The sequence below is a fragment of the Palaemon carinicauda genome, chromosome 19 (genome assembly GCF_036898095.1).
Source record: "Palaemon carinicauda isolate YSFRI2023 chromosome 19, ASM3689809v2, whole genome shotgun sequence".
NCBI classification, from domain to species: Eukaryota; Metazoa; Arthropoda; class Malacostraca; order Decapoda; family Palaemonidae; genus Palaemon; species Palaemon carinicauda.
In genome coordinates this window covers 9146911-9152910 of record NC_090743.1, presented here as the reverse complement: position 1 = coordinate 9152910, position 6000 = coordinate 9146911, and the positions used below count along the sequence as shown (strand labels likewise).

The 6000-nt window shown below is 35.1% G+C and overlaps 1 protein-coding gene across 3 annotated transcripts in view; it reads right to left on the bottom strand.

The window, feature by feature from the left end:
• The window catches only part of LOC137658434 (phospholipid phosphatase 5), a 276559-nt gene that overhangs the window by 189243 nt on the left and 81316 nt on the right, over nt 1-6000 (bottom strand). For all 3 annotated transcript variants that reach the window (XM_068393143.1, XM_068393141.1, XM_068393142.1), the window contains one exon: nt 394-529. The gene's annotated coding sequence lies outside the window, so the exon portion shown is untranslated. The remainder of the gene's footprint in view (nt 1-393; nt 530-6000) is intronic.

Here is a 6000-nt window from a genome sequence, read left to right as displayed (position 1 = left end):
AACTATTCAGGTTAAATGGAAAATATGCTGTCACAGTAACACGCTTTTTCTAGTAACATATAATAATAAACTAAAATCTTTTAATTCAATAACTTATAAGGAGTTGAACCTGAAACAAAACTACTCTCTACTTACCTCTACACTAATATAAAAATTTTCAGTACTAATATTCATATTGCACCCCAACCCCCATACATTGGATTCAAAACATCAATTTTATCATCTATTTTTCGGTGGCCAAAAAAAAAAAAAAAAAAAAAATCATCAAGTTTCAAAAGTAAATTATTCAGTCGAAAACATTTTATGAAAATCAACGAACTGTAGAAATTATCAATTTTAGTAAAATATAGTTGTGAAAACTACGAAAAAAATATATATAATTTCTGTACTCACTAAACAAAGGACGTCAGCAATTTCCGGGTAATTGAAATATAAAGAAATATAAATCTTCGTTGTTTTTCTCTTACATGATATACTCAATTACGTTTCTTGTCGATCATTGACTTCTCTCAGGATCATCTCGCTGAAACTAATGAAATATGAAAATTAAAAGGCTACGCTTACGTTAATTTCCAATCATATATAATACAAAGAGGCCTTAATTAATGAAAATAAAAAAAAAAAACAATCATGTTTTATTTGAATATACAGTATGTCAAAGAGTTGCTACCACGCTTCCGTCTTGTATAATAATCATTATTATTATTATTATTATTATTATTATTATTATCATTATTACTTGCTAAGCTACAACCCTAGTTGGAAAGGCAGGAAGCTATAAGCCCTGGGGCCCCAACAGGGAAAATAGCCCAGTGAGGAAAGGAAACAGGAAAAAATAAAATACTTCAAGAAAAGTAACATCATTAAAGTATATATTTTCTTTATAAACTATAAAAACTTTAACAAACAAGTGGAAGAGAAATAAGACAGAATATTGTGCACGAGTGTACCCTCATGCAAGAGAACTCGAACCCAAGACATTGGAAGACCATGGTACAGAGGTTATGGCACTACCCACTACTAGAGAACAATGGTTTGATTTTGGAGTGTCCTTCTCCTAGAAGAGCTGCTTATCATAGCTAAAGAGTCTCTTCTACCCTTACCAAGAACAAAGTGGTCACGGAACAAAAATTTCAAATATAATAGGAACGATATTTCTTCTGTTTGCCCAAATTACTTCGTGATTATGTAGTTCACACAATTAATTCTCAGGAAAAGCATTATTAATTCTTAAGTGTTCTTTTGTGGCAGTACTTGACCTTTACCTGTCTAGGTTCATGGTGACTACCAAACAAAAGTTCCCCTTTATAATTAAACACTTACAGAAATACAAAGAATTCTGATAAAAATCATCTGAAAAACTCTAATTTGAATATATACCACATCAAGAAATACTTTTCCCTTTACTGTATTTGAGGAAAGCATCCCACAAATATTTGTGAAAAAGAATATTAAAGAACAAACCCAACCTAAAAAGACCCGAAATCTGCTTTAATACAACACTTGAATAAAATTGATTGCTTCTTATCACGCTTAATCGATCAAATGTCTTAAAACCCACGAAGCTCTCGCCTGACGTGGCTGACACTGAGAACCTGGATCAAACCTGGATGGAATTTGATATCAAAGAAACACGTGGCTGTCATGGAACTGAAGAGAAACTGCGAAATTTTACCCAGAAACGTTATGTTCTTGACAGCTTACTCACCCAATTGGCAATACTAAGTGGCCAAGAACTCGTGACTTATAACATTTTTAATTTTTTTTTTTACCCTGATACTATGCATTGATGAACGGGAACATTTAAGAATCACTTTGATGTTCTTTACAGTGAAAATTATTTTAATTAATGAATGAATAATCAAGCAATAGATATGTTTCATTCTGAATCTTTATTACACAATTATTATTATTGTTATTACTTACTAAGCTATAACCCTAGTTGGAAAAGCAGGATGCTATAAACCCAGGGCCCCAACAGGGAAAATAACCCAGTGAGGAAAGGAAACAGGTAAAAATAAAGTATTTCAAGAACAGTAACATTAAATTAAATATTTCCTATATGAACTATAAAATACTTTAACAAAACAAGAGGGAGAGAAATTAGATAGGATAGTGTGTCTGAGTGTACCTTCAATCAAGAGAACTCTAACCCAAGACAGTGGAAGACCATGGTACAGAGGATATGACACTACCCAAGACTAGAGAACTATGGTTTGATTTTTGAGTGTCCTTCTAGAAGAGTTGCTTACCATAGCTAAAGAGTCTCTTCTACCCTTACCAAGAGGAACGTAGCCACTGAACAATTACATTTCAGTAGTTAACCCCTTGGATGAATAATTTGATAAAAAATTAGTTTTTACCAGCATCATTAGGAAACAATTATGTGGGTAACCTGGTGACAAAGGGCCCCTTTCACACCATTCGATTTTTTCCGCACTTGAGGCGGTTTCCGCCTTGCAGTTACTGCGGACGACACCTCTTATTTGCGCGGTCTCCGCTTGCAGAGATCAATTATCTTTTTAAATATCGAAAACAATATGTAGTGTCCTACAAGATGGATAAGAGGAGGACATGTTGTACCTTTTATCTATTATGAAAGAGTCGATCAAGAATCCAATGCCCAGAGACATGTAAGGCGCATATGCTTCTCTCTTTGGAAACGTAAAGAAGCATGATAATATTTTTTATAATAATCTAAAATGTATATGATGACAATTAAAGCACCATGGCGCGTATAGAAAAGACCGTGATTCGACCACTTCCCGAAGTACACCTTTCTAGAGATATTTTGACCAAAATTTCTTTCCTCTACCCCAACCAAAACGATTGCCCGGTTTTAAGGAACCATGTGTTTCCTATGTAATTTTAGAGGATGAAGAATTTGGACTACATAAAAACTTAATATGACCATAAAGAGGAAGACAATTAAGTGATAAAAAGGAGAGTATTCAATTATCGTTTAAGTAGAGGAAGAAGGTATGTTTAATGTGCGTTTGGAATTTTAAGTAACAAATGGAGGATTTCCCCTCGTCCCATTCACGCATCTATTAATGCTGGTAAATATTCTTTGTAACATTGTTAGAGAATGCGATGATTTTCATTTTGAAAACACTTTAACAATAAATGGATTAGAAGAGCTTGAACATCCAATAAACATACGAGCTAGACTAACAGACTTTAACATCAGAAACATGTTTGCTGACACTTTCGTGAGTGAAGTAGGGGTTTTGAGTTGGCGATATTTTAAAATATGACATTCAGAAAGTATGTAAACATTCTCCTATCTAGTAGAAAGAGCCATTGTGACTAAACATGTGCATTATCTTATATACGCAGTACATGTATTCTTAAAGTGGTAGAAAATGGTTAGCCATGTTTTACTTGATAAAAACGCTTGCAGAATCAAAGATAAATAAATAATTAAAAACTCACCACATTCATGTTGATCCTTATCACCAAGATTTTTTAATCCATCATTCAAATCACAGCTTACTTCTCTCAAGCAAATGTAACTAAATTACGACTTTTATACCCTTCCATACTTTGCGGTGCCGCTGTGGAGAAAAGTCCGCTCCGCTCTAGTGTGAAGGGGTCATATACTGTAATCTATCAATCAACGGACAAAGACGGATCCGCGCCACTTGCCGCAGAAAAAAGCGCATAGTGTGAAAGAGGTCTTACCCATCTCATCTTTGCTTGATAAAAGAGAGAAGGTGGGATGGGGGCTTACCCAAAGGAAATACTTAAAGGTTGAAATTTTGAATTTTAGAACAGAAAAATTTAAAGGATTTCAAAGCCGAGTTTTGTGATCCAAGAATTACTATTTTACACAGTAATTGTGAAATATGGTGACCTTGGTCTTAGGAAGTCACCAGTGAGGAGGATAATACCCCTTTTTTTAATTCCATTGAAAGGTGATCAAATAATGCAGAGAAATTAAAGTGCAAGGTCACTTATCTTGGGTTCTGAGAAAACGTATAAGGCGGGACAATTAAAGACCTGCCTATAAATCAGCTATATCAAGATGGGGAACAAAACACATAACAGAGAACAACTGTTCAGAGTTAGATATGTAACGTAAAACATTAATAATTGAAGATTGAAAGTTCGTATCTGAGGACAGTACAAACGTTTTTGTTATTGATTTTCAGGCTTCTTGGGTAAAAGCTTTTGTGATTGGGCAGACTTGACAATTTGAACTACGTGATCTCTCCTTGCCCAGTCTGAAGTAATCAGAACAACAAAATGTTCATAGCAGTGAAAATCAAAATTACATTTACCATTAACTCTACTGAAGTCTTAGATATGGAGAGATAGATTATAGTTACTGTAATGCATGAAACTGAACTTGACTAAGTTATGAGATTTTCATTCAGATATGCTCTTTATATCATAGTTCACAAAAAGGGGACTATTATTATCATTATTATTATTACTTGCTAAGCTACAACCCTAGTTGGAAAAGCAGGATGCTATAACCCCAGGGGCCCCAACAGGGAAAATAGCCCAGTGAGGAAAGGAAACAAGGAAAAATAATATATTTTAAGAACAATGACATTTAATTAAATATTTCCTATATAAACTATGAAAACTTTAACAAAACAAGAGAAAGAGAAACGAGATAGAATAGTGTGCCCGAGTGCACCCTTAAGCAAGAGAACTCTAACCCAAGACAGTGGAAGACCATGGTCCAGAGGCTATGTCACTACCCAGGACTAGAGAACAATGGTTTGATTTTGGAGTGTCCTTCTCCTAGAAGAGCTGCTTACCATAGCTAAAGAGTCCCTTCTACCCTTACCAAGAGCAAAGTAACCATTGGACTATTACAGTGCAGATGTGAACAACTGAGTAGGGCTGCACAATGAATGAAGAAGTAATATGTAGGCTAATGCTGAATAACTAGCAAGAGCCTAAACAGAAAATGAGGTATGGCAGTGAAGGTCACTGTAAAATAAGGAACAAAAGAGCAAGAGAATTGGACATGGAAAAATAAGGAAGGGAGCAAATACTGCTTTAGTATCAGTGTCAGGTACAGTGTGAAATAGTTAAGTAAAAACTTAAATATAAGTTTCTTATGTACACCATAATCAAGAAATTAGGATAAGCCTTGTGCCCATTTGACAAATACTTCAGAGGTATAGTGATAATGAAAGATTATTCTCCATCCTGAAGATATGAGGATTTTCAAGTGTATGATTTGTCACAAAAAGAGGGTTAAGTGTTGTTAAATTCCTTAAGGTATATGCAGATTTCTTTTATAGCATAGCCAGTTTCCAATATAAACCTCTTTATCAAATATATGCCTAATATTCATCAGTCTTCATTTTTGTCATACACAAAAATGTACTGTACTGTAGTATCACTATTCCCGTCCCCTCTGGATTCTCAGGTTGTTTCGATTGCGTACCTCATCTTTCGTGTGAACCATAAGTTAGTTATCATAATAAGAGAACTCGTATGAAAAACTTTTTTAAGTGTTATAAAACATACATTAAATGAATAGGCTTGTCTGTGGGCAAAGCAGTAGTGTGGTGGAATTAAACCCTTAGTCTTTGTGCTCATGTTCCGTTGGCAAGAAGGGAGTCTGTAGTGTAAATGAGGCTTATCTCTGCCATCTATAGGTCAGTGCTTTATAACTTACAGAATTATCGAGACACAACTGACTAAGTATACCTTATGATGACCTTTTCCTAATCCACTTCAAGAAATTTCAGCACTGGAGAAGCAAACATAAAGGTAAATCTCAGTTATTCCGACACCAATACAAACCCTCGCTATTTATAGGGATTATACTTTTGACGAAGCTGGAAGTCTAGTCATAAAAATTTTAGTGAGGTATATCTACCCTCCCGCTAGTTAGCGAGGGGGGGCAGGGGTAGCCGGCCACCCCGCTCACACACACACCTGTGTTGTATCGCCACTTTTTACTTTTGGCTAAGTGAGAGTAAACGTTTGTCTCTCTTTCCCCTCAGCTTTGTCAGGCCCTTCCCGTATGTG